We start from the raw sequence: 16,866 nt of genomic DNA on the forward strand, positions 1-16,866 counted from the left end.
TATAATTGCCAATGACTTCATTCTGTCTTCCACGTACAGTTCCAGCTTTTGTTCCCCAGGCAGTTTTCACTGCTGGTTGCGAACGCAAGGATCATTAAGTTACAAGCTGGATTTATTTACCGTTTGCAGCTAGATCTGAGAATAGTTGTCTGTTATACCAGATTTTAATTTCAAGCCTGTCTGATAGGTATATAAGATGTGTTCTTACCTGTTCTTGCAACTTCACATGATTATGCTTTGGACTCGGTTCTGCCTGTAAGAGCCATAACAGAGCTCAGAGGAAGACTCAGGCAAGAAAGGCATAGCGGAGTGCTACGCCAGAGGTTTCCTGGACACGGGAATATTGTGACTTGAGGTGTTGCTGCTGCAGAGCTCAGGCATGGGCACAACACCCACAGACAGTTCTGCAGAAAAAGGTTAGGCTGTGGCCGTCGCTCGATGTTTGCTGGACTCCAGTGGTGCAAAGGCCCTGCTCTGCATGGGTGAATTTCACTCATTGTTCATACGGATAATCTGCAGCTCATGTGGATGCTCTCATATTGAAGCTGCCACTGTGTTTTGGGCCTGGTCTTTGTGGAGAAGGAAACCCAATAGATATGTTAGTGACCTTTTCTAAATCATCAACACCTTAGGCAAGGGGCTGGGCTCCAGATCCATCTCACTGAATTTTAGGCACCTGAGGCTTTTAAGTGGTCTGTCCTAAGCTGTATCATTGGTGAAGGGAGCTTCAGAGGTTATCTGTCAACTCAGATCTGGTGCCTTGATTTCTGATTTGGCTATAAAGGCAGGCTAGGAAGACTGAGCTTCAAAAAGTGACATGATTTGGTGAGATGTCAAAAGCAAAGGGGGGGTGGTTCTGCACCAGCAGCCCCCTTCCCGCAGGTGGCAGGTCACTGACTCACCTTTCTGATCCCTCTTCCAAGTCATCTTCCTTTTTTTTTTTTTTTTTTTTAATCAGGCTGAGATATGGGCTAAACAAGTCTGCAAGCTGTGCGCTTCCACTGCTTTATAAGTTGGAACTAGTCTGCCTTATTGTAGTCATCTGTGCAAATGATAGCCCCTAAATGCTTACACAATGAGGCTATAATTTAAACTATAATTTAAATGTAAAAGTGATAGGAGGCCTCAGCAGGCTATCCATGGGAGAGACTGAATGATGTTCTTGATGTTTGAAAGGAGATGAAAGAGTCACTGATATGGAGAAGCCCATTCGAGATAATGGCAGCGGAAGAGGAAATGGTTCCTGCAACACGACACATGAAAGTGGAAGAGGGAAACACTTATGTAGCTGTGAGAAGGAATTTGGCTGGTTGTGACTGAAAAAGAAAAGATGCTGGGAGGAAATAACATTGTGAAAGTAGCAAGGGGGGAAAGATGATGAACATTTTTTAATAGGGAAATAGAACACTGGTCAGAAATAGGCAGGAGCTTAACCAGAGTGTGACAGCACTGAAAAATTTCTCGATGTCACTCTCCATGCAGGTTGGATATTCACATCAAGTGCTGGGATTTAATTAAAAACATATTAAACTGAATAACTCCTCTGACTGTCCTACATGAGTATTTTTTTCATGTTTTTCATTTTGTTTAACCATCCAGAATAGGGAAAAGGCATAGTTCCTGCAATTCAAGGAACCTGACTTGAATTTGATGGTTCCTTTTACAACCCATAAAACTCATATGGCTAATAAAGAGCATTTCTGACTGTTCACATTAAGATCACTCTGACTGTTTCCCACATATTCAGCCCATCTGTCTTCTTCAGGATCTGTACTTCTCTTCAGCAGTGAAAAAAACCCCAACAGAAATAGGTAACAAAAAATGAAACTATTATTTAAGCTGCAGAAGACAGGAAAATACTTAAATAGCATCTTTAGAAGTGGTTTACATTTTTCTGTTTGATGGAATAAAACTCAGATGTCCCAGTGTTTTTACTCAGTGAAGATGAAGGCAGAGCATCATGGCAGACAGAATCTAGAATATCCCAAAAGCTAGCATCAAAATGTTTTTTTCACGTTGAGAGCAACTACTGATTCACAAGCACGGAGTTGCTGTAGGTGTCAGGAAATTCTGTTCCTTTAAAAGAGAAAGGATGTCTCAACCACTGCTCAATTTGGACCATGCTTCTCCAACGTAATTTCACATGTTTTTAATAAGAAATAAATAGGTAGCACGAAAAGATATTTGTTGTGACTTAAGTGATCCCCATGTAGTACACTGAGTTCAAATTCTGGCCACAAACACGTTTAATATGTAAATAGTTCTGTTTGTAATCAAAGCCTTCAGAAACTCAATTTCTGGAACAAAACAAATCCTACAAGTTACAGCGCTCAGGCAGGCCCACCGAAGTCAGTGGAGATATCTTCTTTGTCAAGGTGGACTTTGAATCTTGGTCTTACAATAAACAAAAATTATACACTGAAGGATTGCTTAAATACCAACAGGCTCTCAGGGGAAAGGAGAGCATGAAAAAGAGGATCAAAAAGAGAGAAGGGGAATGAAACAACCAGAAGGGAGGAAGGAGAAAAAAAAAGACACAGACTGGAATTGATCTAGAGGATAAATAATGGTAAAGGGCATGCTTAATGCAAGGGAGAAGAAAATGACAGAAAAAGAGACAGAGGGCAAATGACAGGGAGAAATAGTGGGGAAAAAAATCCCAATAATAGAAAAACAGAGGCTTAAAATAAGAGCGAATGCTTGGAATGTTGACAAGATAGATAGAAACAATGCTAAGAGGGAAAGAGGAGAAAGACAAGGCCTTGGTGGCACTGTGAGGAGAGAGGCTTGAAAGAAGCCTCAGCTAAACACTAGAGAGAGGCGAGAGAGAGGCGCGAGGGGGGCAGCACAGATTAAATGAGAACCAAATGTAACCGTAACAAAGGCTCTGAGATGTAGGCAATGAAAGCATGTTAACAGGGAAATGGGGGGGGGGGGTGGGGGGGGGTGTGCATGTGTGCATGTGTGTTTTCACATACTGGAAAAGAGTCTGTCTCTCTCCCACCCCAAAAAACCCCACAGCAACCCAAAACAACTGAGTTGCAAAAACAAAAGCCAAGACCACTCAATGTCATTCTGGACATCAGTTATTATCTGGTTTTTTTTCTTCCTTCTGCTTCTCAATTTTTGAACAAGCACCTCTGCGGTTGCTGCCCCTCCTTGAAATCCATTTAAAAAACTCTCTCTTGCTGTGATGGCTGCAAAAGATGTAACAATTGGCAGGCTGCCGCTGTGCTGAAACTGGTGTTTGTCGTGCTGACCAGTTTTCTAGCTGTTTCCTTGTAATTCCTAGATAGCTCTTTGTACCCGCTGATTGTCTTTTCTCTTGGAGACGAAACACTTTAGGATGGGGCTGTCTCTGTGCTTGTGCAGCAGCCAGTGAAGAGGAATATTAGCAAAGATTCTCCCATGATTGCTGTAAGTCACTTCTGAAAATTTCTACCTGTGTTTGAGGGATTCAAAATTGGCCTTTTTCTTGGTTGAAAGGAGGTATTTAGCTGCAACACTGCATTCCTGTTTACAGATGCTACCTCAGAGCTTACTGAAAAGCCTCCAGACCTGAAGGGAGGTTGCAGCAGCACCTACACGGACTGGTGGCTGTAGCTCCCGTTATGCTGGTGCAGCAGGGGTGGCTGGGGCTGTGTGGCACAGGCTTGTCATGCCAACACTCCAGGCTCCCCGCTCACTTTCCCATGACCCACCGTGGCGGATGAGTGTGCACGGTCCTTCAGGGTGTGTTGGTGTTGGCCCAGTCACCCACAGAGCGCAGCAAGAGCCAAGAGAGCCTAGGGAAGAGGAGCAAAAGTGCTCAGGTTCGTTCTGTGCCTGGAGAAGTAGTAAATCCTGCTCCCCTTGTGCCCGTGCTCCTGTGAAGGGTGCGGAGTGCAGGAGGGCTCCCCTGGACACTAAGCGCTGTCTGCAGAGGGGTGGATTTAACACCCTGATGTCCTCTCAGACCCGGGCGGCTGCCCACTGTCACACAGCATCAACCTGCTCTGCCCTGACCACCATTTTGTTACCCGCGCAGCTTTCTACACCCATGTGTCTTCACCAGCCATATCCTGGCCTGGTGCCGGGGGCAGCAGATGCACCATGACCATATGACAGTGATGTGTCCGTACTGTGCAGTCACCTGATGGGAAAGGCGGCTGTTGGTCCAGCTGGGGAAGGAGTCCCTGGAGGGACCTTCTCTGCGACACAGCCTCAGCTGCAACTCAGTGCATCCTTCCCCTGGCTTTATGAACCTGCGTGCGGTGCGGTAGCTCAGTTCTCTTCTGCAAAACAGCACAGAAATACAGTAACACCTACTACTACCTCCTACTCAGACAGGTGGTATGAGAGAGCCCCTAAATCTGTGTGCAGCAGTATGGGATATTTGAAGATGTTCCTTAAATATTGACTGTCACTGATACTTTGTGTAGATTTTTCTTTTTCAAAAAAGAGCTGAGAATTGAATAGGTCACTTGGGACAAGAAGGGGAACATGGGAGAGGAATGAAATGCAATTATTTACAGTGTAACTGAGCAGGTTTTTTACACAGAGGGTGATAAAAGGAACAGAAATAGAGGAATAGTTGCTAACTTAACAGAAGAACAGTTTCCTGGTAATTGGCTAGATTTTTATTTTAATATTCTTTTGTACCATGACCAGGGAAAAGAAACTCTTGAACTAAGTGCAACATATGGGGCAAGGTGGGGAGCTGCTGTGAGTACCATACAGTGCTTCAAGGAGCTGGTGTTCCGAAAGGTACTGCTCAGGTACCATTCAATGCACAGACTGAAATAGGCTCAGGTTGTGAAGTTTGAATCAAAAGCTGCAAGAATTCCAAGCTTCTCTAAATCTATTTGTGGATATGTTACTGGGAGGTTGCAAGGATGAAGTTCTGCAAGTGGATCTGAATTTCCCAGTGGCCTAAGGTGTGCTTCATGCCAAGAAATCCACATTATTGAGTTTTTAAACAAATGATCATTAATGATGATCTTAATGATCATTGACATCGTTCTTGTAGAAGAGCCAGGGAAATGTCACCCAGTGCAATCCTTGCTGCTAAGGGGTTAAACACTTTCTTGGCTAAGGCTGCTTGCTGACCTAGCTGAAAGAGAAAAAAGCTATAGGTCAGCGAGTGAGATTGCCCTTCCTTTAGAAGAACTGCCCAGACAGCCCCGGAAGATTACAGTAAGTGTGTAGAGACTAAGCTAGGAATCAGAGACTAGGGAGTGCTGATTTCAGTTCTTTTATGTGAAGTCTCCGGGCTGAAATCCAGGGAGCTGCATTGGCATAAACTATTCCAGTAACAGAGGATACATTGCTAAGGCCCACCTAGGCTGGGGGCTTGAGCACCACTGTACCTCGGACTGCTGACAGTTGGACAGGGAACTGGCAAAAGAAAAGATAGATTGGTCTGGTCAGATAAGTGGAGTCATGGCTAAATGATTATGCATGGCAAAAGGGGATCAAGGGAAGAAACCATTATCAATAATCTTTAGATTTCTCTCCCTGAGACTTTCTCTTGTTCTCCAGCTATGAGAGAAAATCAGGTGGTGAAGGAGATGTTGAACAGACATTCACAGAAATGGTGTTGCATTTCAGTCAACGCACAGGATACGAGGTTGTATGACAAAGATCAAATTTGGCAAATGCAGAACGTGGTCTTACTGCTGGCCTATTAACAATGTCTGGAGCCTTGGAGCACAGCAACAGAGAGGGTCCTCAATCCACTATTTCTCTGGGTGGAGCAGTAGCAGAACAAAGAAAAATGCAGATGCTTGGCAGTTGTTGGCAGTAGAGATTAGAGCTGATATAATTAAAGCTATATAATTTACCAACAGTAATACCTCCAACTTAGCAGAATGCTAAGTGTCTGGCGATGCCAGGCAGCCAAGGGCAGCCAAGTTTACAACTGACAGCCCGTGTTTTCTTTTAACAATATTTTAATAACCTGGCTGTTTGAGCTTGCAAGTATCCAGCACCCTGTGTCAGCTGGCTGGCACCTGTTCTCACAAAAGTAATAGAAATAGTATATTACACTTTGGAAGAGCAGTTGGCTCTTGACAATGTGACCATGAATAGCACCACGTTCAGCTGCAGCCATACTTCACCTTTTGGAATTACATAGTGGGAAATACCAACAGTGAATTCATCAACAGAGATTTGGATAGGAGGAGAAATGAGTGGCTGTGCATTGGTTCAAAACTCAAGTCACAGATGGAGATAGGTAAGTGAGACCTGGAAGTGTCTATAAGAACCTGAATGGTGAATCTGAAAGCAATTCCTTAAAGGTCTCCTGGGTGAAGCAGAGGACAGGGTGCAAAGCACTAAGTAGAAATCTGGTGGGAAATCTTTCTGGAGAAAAGCACCTGGAGGCAGATTGCTTTCAAATGCAGCCTTGAAAATCACTCTGAAATTAAAGGAGTCTGCCATAGCTGTAGTGTATTGCCTTTAATGCACTGAGACAAGGACCATCTCCCCTCCGTGCTGACCTGTGCTCCAATGCAATTACATCTCCAGCTGATTGTACAAACCTCTTCCTTACAACTGGGAGCTATTTTCATAGACCTCATTGTTTTAGACAGTTTTAGAAATGATGGTCTATTTCTAATGCAAGAGAGCCCTAACAGTGGCTTCCCTGCTAATGGACTGTAATTACAGGATTGATCCCGCATCCCTGGCAATATGAACCCTTCTGTGCTTTCTAAGGCAACAACAACAGCATAAATCAATGGTCTGCCACAACAAGCTTCAGAGGATTCAGGGTGAATAGACCTTGGTACATGCACAGTAAGGCTTGCTGAATGGGGACAACACACACCTGATTAGCATAGTAGCATTAACTTATCTCCATGGACATGTGAAGGATTGTCCTTGTACTGTACTTCATTTAACAGCTGGCAAGAAACTGATCATTTTCAAAATGGGTCTTTACACTTGAGAGTGGCCCTGTCTGTGTTAGAGGCAACAGCAGGAGCTGCAGAAGACATAGAACAGATGTTAAACAAGATTCTCCCCTTGGGGGAGAATGATCTCTTTCTTCCGTGAAGATATGGCACTGGCATGTTATTGGATAGGAGCAGGGAAACTATCACAGCATGGACATTGACTTTACAGTCTGTCATGGATAAAGTGTCTGCAAAATCATGTTAATAAAGAGAAACACTTGTCTGTGGAGAGGACGCCTTTCAGTATATTAATGAAAAAGGATAGCTACTTCATATTTTTATGTTTGAAAGCGAGACATCTGTTATGTCACGTTAACAAAACTAAACTTCCAAAGGATAATAGATCTGATTCTTCTCACCCTATATGTTTTAGCAGGAACCGTTAAACCTTTTGCATGAAAGCCTTGGTCCTTGTCTCAGCTATCTTTCAGCTATGCCTATGCCTGTCCATACACCCCGCTGCCATGAGTTCTGACCCTGACAGGCAGACTTGGCCTCCTGGCTTGACTTCAGACCTGCCTCATCACTACAGACTTGTCTGGCAATCTTGACTCTAGGCTGAAGCCAGCTCCTGTCTCTGGACCTGCCCTGCTCACGTTGCTGGGGTGCTATGGGGCTGTGCTGGTGAGACCTGTGCCCTGCCTGCTTTGCTGCTGTGCTCAGCTCCTGGCTCACTTTCCCTTACAGACCAGTCCTTTTGTCTGCATGATCAGTTGTTTGTGTCCAGCAAAGACACCTAAATTCTCTAACTCTCATTTCATGGATAGTAGTGACATGACAGAGGCAGACATGATGGGGTCCCATGGCAAGCTTATGCAGAATACAAACACGTGTCTTTGACAGTCAGCCCCCGTACTCCACAACCTAGGTGGATCCAGTAGCATCCAGTGTACCAACAGTCTTTGTCAGATTCAGTTGTTCTCGGTGTCCTAGAGGATGGTCTCTAATTTAACAACAGAAAAGTGTTTACTTATGAATCAAGAATCTGTGTACGCTGCCACATCAATCAAACTGGTGAGTTAGAGCAGTGGTTCAATTAAACTCTGAGGGAAATGATCAAGTGATTTATCTGACCCTATTGCTGCAACCAGAAGATATTGCTGCTTATTAACAGTAAGAGTAGTTTCATCAGGTTTTTCTCTCTTTGGCATCCTATATGGTCCACATCCAACATAAAATGTTGCCTGACGGGACAGGAAAACAACGCCTCTGCCATCATGAAGTATACCCAGAAACTAAAAGGTTGGCTAAGAACTTTATGTGACTTTGCACAACATGATGTCCATTGGGTCCAGACAGAGCAAGAACAAACAGATAGAAAAGGAGCCAGATGAAGAAAATGTGAGTCTGGGACTGAGTCTTGGTGTTAGTGTCCAGCTGGCCTCATTATTAGCCAGATGGCAGGTTCAATATCAAGCCCTTGGAAGGGTCAGCCCAGCAAATTACAAGATCTGCCAACTGGATTTGGGAAAAAGGAAGGAAAAAAAAAAAGCAAGAAAGAAAAAAGCCAGATCTATCATGTCCATCTGCTGGGCAGATGGACAGCCAGAGATGGGTTTCTCATAGTCTCATGTAAGCATGATCCAGGGCTGGAGCTAAGTGATAATTCCTCAGAGTACAGATTATACCAAGAAGATATCTAATCCTTGCACAATACAAACAATAACTTGTTTTGTAAACATGTTCAAGGCAATCTTTTTCTAGTTCTATTGGATTAAATATCTCTTATCTTCTAGTACTTGTTTCCATACTCCCATTTGGATGTCTGACCTCCTTTGTGAGGGCACATGACAAGTGGCAAAAGAACTGTAGAAATGTGGAAGATGGGCACCATTTGTTACAAAGCATTTGGCACAGTCTCATTGATCTTAATGCCAATCCAGATCACCCTGGAAAGTTCTGCAATGGCATCCCCAAGATCTGCCTTTGAATTAACTTGTTACCCATGCTGTGCATAGGAGAAGCATGATATATGTCCTTAAAATTAACCAAAGCTTTTGGTAGATATCCATTCCTCAAGTCCTCCTCTGAAAAGGCTTCATTTTTCAATCAGTAGGTCTCTGAATTTAGGGCTGCTGTTGTCCATTCTGCAAAATACAGCAGCAACATTTCAATGAAGAAGTCTTACAACCTCACAGAGATTGCATGGGACTTCAGATAATTGGGCAAATTGGAAATATCATCTGGAGAAGACTGCATCATTTGCAGTTCTCCTTCAAAATTTTCCTCTAAGCAGTAGATTCATCAAATACATGACTAGAGCAAGGGCAGCTATAGTACCAGCCATACCAGCTAGGACCATAAAATCCTTGCAGACTTGCCATTCAAGACTGCCCAATTTTTGTGGCCAAGTTAGAATTATGGTCCATCTATTACATGATGTTTTATGCTGATCTTGCTGCACTTTTTCAGAACTAACTTAGGACAACTTTTGCTTGTGGGTAAGTCCCAATGCATTTTGGGCACAAAGGTTTAGTACGTTGAGCTCTGAATCTGGAGATGGTCCCTTTACAATCTAGACTGTCTTATGTAGGATAGTATTGTTACAGGAACATGAGGAAAAAGGAATATCCAATGTCATATTCAAGCCCCAAGGTCCAATGTCATGAGGAAGGTTACTTCCGATGTTCAAAGGTACATCAAGACTCTGAAATACCTTTTTTAACAGTAACATTTTGTTTTATCTACCTTACATAGTAGCTTGGGAATTATGATACAGTAGCACGCTTGCAATAATTTTATTTCATGGTAAAGTATTGCCCTGGGTGACAGAGGATATTTGCACCCTTTATTTTATTCAGGATAGGGTTGAGGGAACTGGGAACCAATCAGGAAATTAGCTTCTAATACACGTCTGACCTGAACTAAAACACTGATGTGGATACACCTGTAGCCAATTGATACAGCACAGTTCATGTCTACCTAACCTCTCTCTTTCTAACTCCCAGGCAGGGCAACCGTATCTAAACTGTGAACTGGGGACAGTCTCTAGCCCATGCTGATCCCTGAGTCATGTCCACTACTTGTCTGGAAGAGTATTGGATTGCCTGGTCCAAAGACATGTCACGTACCTTGATAACGGTTTTACGGTACCGGATAGTGGTGTGCCAGTGCTTGGGACATGCCCTGACTGTACTCAGTTTACTGGCATAGTTGTAGCCGCAGGGTCCCAGGAAGGATTAGGGGGATGAGGACAGGGGACAAAACCAGATTAAATTACCAGCTCCAGTAGATGTACTGCTGAAGCCTACATAGACAAGTGGTTTATATTTCATGGGGCTAGAGACTGTTAATTCTGTGATAGATTACGGTCATTCTAGATGTGGCACCAAGGAGCAGAAAGAAGAATTTTGGCAGAGATCTAGAATAACTGGAAATTTGAGTAGAAAAGTAATGGAGAGCCCATGGCAAACCTCTTGCTCTCCTCTGCTCTCCCTCAGCTCCAAGAGGGGAAAAGCTAATGAAGGCAGACTGTGTATGAGATACTTGGTACTCACTGAAAGCTGCTTTTTCATCTGCACTTCATATTGCTGCATCTGCACTGCACAAAGCATGTTATGTGCACACTGCTGGTATGCACTTGCAAGGCACCCAAAGGTCAAAAACCTAACAAGAAGGAGATGGGGGGAAAAACCCAACTTGTGAAGGAAACAGTGAAGAACTGATGAGTTTTAAAATAATCAGTGAAGTAAATATATGTTTTTTACAATACTCCTGCAGGCATCATAGATATTGTGTCACAGCTTTCCACATTTTTTTTTCAGATTAACTATGATTTCTTGACATTTCTGAGAACTTTTGGGTTTGTCAAGAAGTAAATGCAAGTGGGGACAGTGGCTGGAATTTGGCATGTCATGTAGTCTGCAACAGAGTTTCTCAGCGAGGACAAGACACACATGGGTTGATGTGCGAGCATCACAGTAAGCTGAGATAGACACCAATCAAATTAGGAGAAGCAGAGAGCTGGGGATGTGCCTTCTGAGCAGGGGAAGAGTGCAGACTTTTAGACAAAACCAGCATTTCTAGTAAGTGAATCGCAAAGGATTCTCCCACCTCTTGAGTCAGCAAGAGCAATGTTAACTTGTCTCATCCAGAAGAGATTTTCATCACTCTTAGCTTAGTACATGCAGTTGACTCAGTGTAATCCTTCAGGAAGCAATATTTATCCAGGCAGTATCTTAGTGTCAGTAGGCAAAGCAGTAACACAGCAGCACCCATGTAATTGAAGCCACAGCATGCCATTGCATGTAATGAAAGCAGCTCTATACAAGGTTACCAAGTCTGTGGAAGCGAGACCCATATGAGATGTTGCAGCCATTAACTTTGTCTTTATCCTTTTCATTATGTTTGAGAGCTTGGTTCCAGGCTAGCAGCAGTGGCAGTAGGCAGCAAAGACGAGATTTTGCAGAGATGCAACCCCCAGAGAGAAAATGTGTGACAAAATTGTACTCACTAGGTAATGTCCTGTTTATAGCTTGTGGTTGGGAATGGCCTTATCTGTGTTCCTTTATACACTGAGAGAGTGATTAAAGCCTCATTTTCATTTCCTTTTGTGCCTTACTGTTATCATCCCGATAATTTCAGTGTCCTTAATCAACATTTACAGGAGTAAACAATGCTATGCTAATAACAGTGTTGTTCCATAAACATTTCCTAAGTCATGCAATGTTACCACAAGGAGGGTAAATGTTAGAATGTCCCATTTTTAGAGACAGAAAAATGGAAGAGACTGGTAAAGTGAGTGTTCTATGATTGTATTAGTCTGTGTCAGACTGGGGATTCCCAGCTGCCTTTATTCAAGCACCAGACAGTTCTTTATCTCAAGTTTTGCAGCTCTGCATAAAAATCTCCTGTGTGAATTAGCCTACAGATTTTAACATGAAGCAACCCTCCCAAACAAACAAACAACAACAAAAAAAACCCCCAAACAAAACAACAACAACAAAAAAGCCAAACCCAAACCCAAGAAACAAACCACCCAACTTAAGGAAAGATTTACGCTTACTCAATGAAGGACAATTGTTTCTGTAACAGGGCAGTGGATGACTAGAGAAAGAGATACACAAGTTACCACTCATTACCTGTTCCACAAGCAAAAAGCAAAGATGATGAACAAGCTTGTTAACAGATATGACACCCCAAGCAACCATGAAGCACTTGCTGAAACAGTTGCGATTTTAGTGCCAAACATCTTGATCTTATCACTATCACATTACATGGCTAAATAATACAGAAGTGAATGTGATGTGTTCTCTCCAGCGACGACATTATCCCATAAATGGAAAAGTGTGGAAGATGGAATGTGCTATATAAGCATAAAATATAGATGTAGGCCTAATTTCCACTAAAATCAATGAGCCTGGCTTGTGCTTTGCACTTGCATAGCACATTCCATCTTCCCTATGTTATTGCCTCACCAATTAGAAAAATTAAAAAGCCAAGATAGGGGCAGCAGCTGCAACATCCAACAAAAACCACACAGAGCCCAGGACCTGAAGAAAATTATGCATGTTTTTCGCAAAAGGATAAATAATAGCGATCTTAAAGGCCTAAGACAATTCCATCATCTTTACCTCATATTCTTCCAGTTTACTTATTGCTCAAGCATCATGGTACTCCTGTCAAATTCTCTTGAGTTTGGATACCCTAGGTAGAAGTTTACTCTGACTGAAGAACTCAACTTAAGAAGCTTGGGGCAAGATCTATTTTTGACCAACTGTATTGTTATGACAAGACTGTCCTGCTGAGCTGCTGGGACTGCTCTGGCTAAGCCCAGGCAGGTTTGGTGACTAGCAGAGTTCCTACTCACGTTCACATGCTGGATGCGTTGGATACGGGCAGGGCTGGACATGTCCAGTGCAATCCAACAGCAGGGAGTCTGAACTCAATTCAGTCACTGTGTAGCCCCACTGAAGCCAGCTGATAACCCAGTTAAAGCCAACAATGGGGAAGGAAAGAGTATAATCATGGTGGTTTTGTCTAGTTACCATGTCATTCTTCTGACAGAGCAGACATGGCCAAGAGATCACAGCGTCTCAGCTGGTGTGTAGGATCTAGACGTGCAGGCTTACTGGACAGGCAGTATTAGTTCTATGCTCACCTGAACTTCTGCTTAGAGATCTTCCTATCATAACTGTTTTCCCTAACTTCTAGAGATCCTTGGGAGTATGTGGTTGTAATGACAGATGAGATAATGTTGCACCTAAACTACAAACCCAATATTGTTTGTGTGGATTCTTCTGAAAAAAATATGGTTAAAATTTGTGTGAAAATAAAAATTATCTCTATACATCCTGATCCTGGTCAGAATTAGGATCTAGCCAGTTGGAAGATATTTATATGTTATTTTAACCTGGTGACCTGCAAGAACCATCAGAAAGCCTGTTCTCACAAGAAAAAATATCACATAAATATTGCAGATAATTGAAGAGTGGAGACTTCATGGAGCAAAACAACTCCTGATTCAAAGCTCTGTTAAGACAAAACTCTCCTTGGCCTCTATGAACTTTGAATAAACTTGAAAGCAGATCATGGATATCGTATTACTTCAAATACTTTATTTTCTGCATAAATCCAGCCTACAATGTCAATAAAGGAAAGAGACCCAATTATTATCTGGGAAATGACTGCCTGATGCACTGGGGAGAAATGCCACACATTCCTCCTGTTCTTTCCTACTTTGATTCTTAGGAGACAAAATATTTGGTTTCATTTTTCTTTTACTAGATAATATGCCAACATTAGCTGATATGAGGCTGTCACCTGCTCACTCTTTATAAGTAAATTACTACAAGCTCCCTCCTTAATCTTGCTGATTGGCAAGTCTAAGAAATAGATATCTGTAAAGGGACCTGTGCTGTTAATCAGTGCACCAGCATCAAATTAAAAAATGTTCTCTGTCATGCAGATGACCTGCTGGCTAAAGCAAATAAGACAGAAGTCCAAGAAGCTGCTGTGCCTTTCTCTGTGAAGTGAGCAAACTCTTTGATGTCAAGTATTTCTATGCACAAAATCCAAGCAGAACACCCAGGGAAACCAGACAAGAAAGGCAGCTGTTTGGACTGACTTCTACTCACTACAATTTGATTGACACATTGGTTGGCTTTGCTTAGTTGCTGAGGAGACCTGCATGTGAAGTGGGACTTTTCCCAAGAATTGCAAGGCCACCTGTGACTTTAACCCTTCCTTCCTCCTACAAGTTAAATGGCACCATGGGGATTCCTGTACTGGAATGCTGGTATGTCTGATCCCTCTGCTTGAGTTCAGGGAAATGGTATTGAATGGGTTAGTGATCGAGCTCATGCAGTAAATCACAAGCAAGAGGTTCTTGAATTATTTCATACAAATATTTACTAATCAATTACCCGTATTCCTCCTTGAGTTCTGTAGCTGGTCAGTCACTTGCCAATTTGGGTTGCTATTGCTGGCCCAGCAGCCTGCAGTATATTGACCAGTACGTGGGAGTTGGAATATTTTTAATAAATTAGGTCTAAAGAGAATAAAACATTGCAGACTGCTTTCTAGCTGAGAACTCCTAAAAGACATATTCAAGGAAGTGGTAATTCAAGAATAACTGGATAGGAAATTGCCCAATCAATGTAGTGTGATGTGTACATATAATTTCACAATATGCTATTATGCTAACCACTTGATTGGCATATATTTATATTGTCGTGATTTCCAAGCACTCAGGAAATGTGGACTCAAGGAAGGGGTGATTTCTTTGGGAGATGAAATAGTTGTCAATACAAAGAATACTGATTGCTGCTCCACTTTGCTTACCCATTTCTGCTGCCCTTAGCAAGAGAGATGAACTGGCAAAGCCCAGCGCAGCTGAGAGGTCAGAGATGAAGAACAACATTTTCTGAATGCAAGTTAGTTCAGCACCTTTGTGTTTATGGTTTTTTTGGCCAAAGTGCTTCCAAAATCTGTTGCACAAACTCTCAGCCCTAACCTGCTTCCCACACCACCGTACAGCATGGAGCTGAACCTATGCTGACTCTGGTAGGTCCTTAGCTTCCGTTAAGCCTGTGCAATCATGCTGGCTCCTCACAAAGAAAGGGTTTTCACTCCAAATAAGCAAACAAACATTTCATATTGGTCCTTGCTTATCACGGTTAGTCCTGTCCTTATAAATAACATTAATAGTTCAATAGCTTTTGTACTTTTGCCACACTACCACTTAGTCAGTTTCCATCAATCACATGCTGAAATAAATCTCTGATAGAATCAAATTAAGTGCTTTGTGAACAGTTTACATCACTTCCCGAGCTTGGTCCCTGAACAAGGACTCTCCAGTGCCTAATGAATATTTACTTCATGCTACCCACTGCACAATACACTCTATTGCTCTTATCCAGGATCCCCATCCTTAATGAGTCTTTTAGCATGTGGAAAGGAGAGGTTTATAAATAACTACACTATCAGAAAACACCCTCGAGTACTTCCTTTTACAGTATTTACTAACAGCTTTTCTATGTTATTTTTTATTATTTATCTTGAGTTTAAAATCAGACTTTATTGTGTCATGTTCAATATTCTACAGGAAAATATATATAGCAGATCTTGTCTCACCAACTGCCATTCACAAATTGCCTGCAAGATGCAAAGCAAAGGGACATGTGGCCCAGAAAGTCATTAAATGCTATGATAGATCAAATTGTGTCTGTCCCTAATGGATTCTTATATAAATTCTGCCCTTAAGGTTACTTCCACGAAAAGCAACATTCAAGAAGCTAGTCCCTATCCTGGAAATGGTGGCATGGACACATCTCTCAACAGGTGGTTCCTCTTCTTTGTCCCTGAATTCAAAGTAAGCCCTACGGAGCAACTCTTTGCAGAATATTGTGGAAAAGAGAATAATATCTCTGAACCTATTCAGAAGAAATGGATCTGAATGAGGCATAAGCAAGCTTATTTAGAAGTGTTGCACTACTCTCCTTCTGCCTTTGATTATGACCAGGACTTGGTGTTAAAGATTCTGTCCTTGCCAAAACCTAGGGAATTGTCCATTATTCCAGAATAAATCCAAAACTGATTTAGAACAAAGGCTTATATCCTGCAGTCCCTGTCCCTCCCCTGTTATTAAGCATATAAAGACATCCGTTGGGGAAGAGTTGCTGTCATTCTTGATGAATTTGTCTGTTCATATTTTTGAAGTAATTATCAAAGTGGTAAAAAAACCTGCTTAGGTTTAGAATGAACACTTGTATTTGCTTGTATCTTAAGCAATATTAAATAGTCTTAAAGAGAAAACAGTCTCTTCTTTCATTCTTCTAGCAGCATATGCCTCTGTATTGGGTTTCTGTGGCAAGGTTTTGGTAGTGGGGAGGCTGCAGGGGTAGCTTCTGTGAGAAGACACCAGAAGCTGCCCCCATGTCAGACAGAGCCAGCTCCAGCCAGCTCTAAGACGGACCCACTGCTGGTCAAAGCTGAGCTGATCAGTGATGTTGGTATCACCTCTGTGATAACATATTTAAGAAGAGGTAAAAAACGCTGCACAACAGCTGCGAGAGAGGAGTGAGAACATGTGAGAAAAACAACTCTGCAGACGCCAAGGTCAGTGAAGAAGGAGAGGGAGGAGGTGCTGCAGGTCCCAGAACAGAGTTTCCTCTGCAGCCTGTGGAGAAGACTGTGATGATGCAGGTTGTCCCCCTGCAGACCATGGAAGTCCTTGGTGGAGCAGATATCCAGCCGGCAGCCTGTGGAGGACCCCACACCAGAGCAGGTAGATATGCCCTGAAGGAAGCTTACAGAGCATGCAGGAGCATGCAGGAGCAGGCTCCCGGCAGGAACTGCAGCCCATGGAGAGGAGCCCATGCAGGGTTTCTGGTAGGACCTGTGACCCACACGGGACCCACACTGGAGCAGTTGGTTCCTGAAGGACTGTACCCCATGGAAAGGACCCATGCTGGAGCAGTTCTTGAAGAAC

The 16,866-nt window shown here is 42.8% G+C and overlaps 1 protein-coding gene across 1 annotated transcript in view; it reads left to right on the forward strand.

The window, feature by feature from the left end:
* The first annotated feature begins 726 nt into the window (after positions 1–726).
* ITGB1 (integrin subunit beta 1) overlaps positions 727–16,866 on the forward strand; it is a 387,977-nt gene continuing 371,837 nt past the window's right edge. The window contains exon 1 of the mRNA XM_075492501.1: positions 727–731. The gene's annotated coding sequence lies outside the window, so the exon portion shown is untranslated. The remainder of the gene's footprint in view (positions 732–16,866) is intronic.

This window comes from Mycteria americana, chromosome 2 (assembly GCF_035582795.1).
Source record: "Mycteria americana isolate JAX WOST 10 ecotype Jacksonville Zoo and Gardens chromosome 2, USCA_MyAme_1.0, whole genome shotgun sequence".
NCBI lineage: Eukaryota > Metazoa > Chordata > Aves > Ciconiiformes > Ciconiidae > Mycteria > Mycteria americana.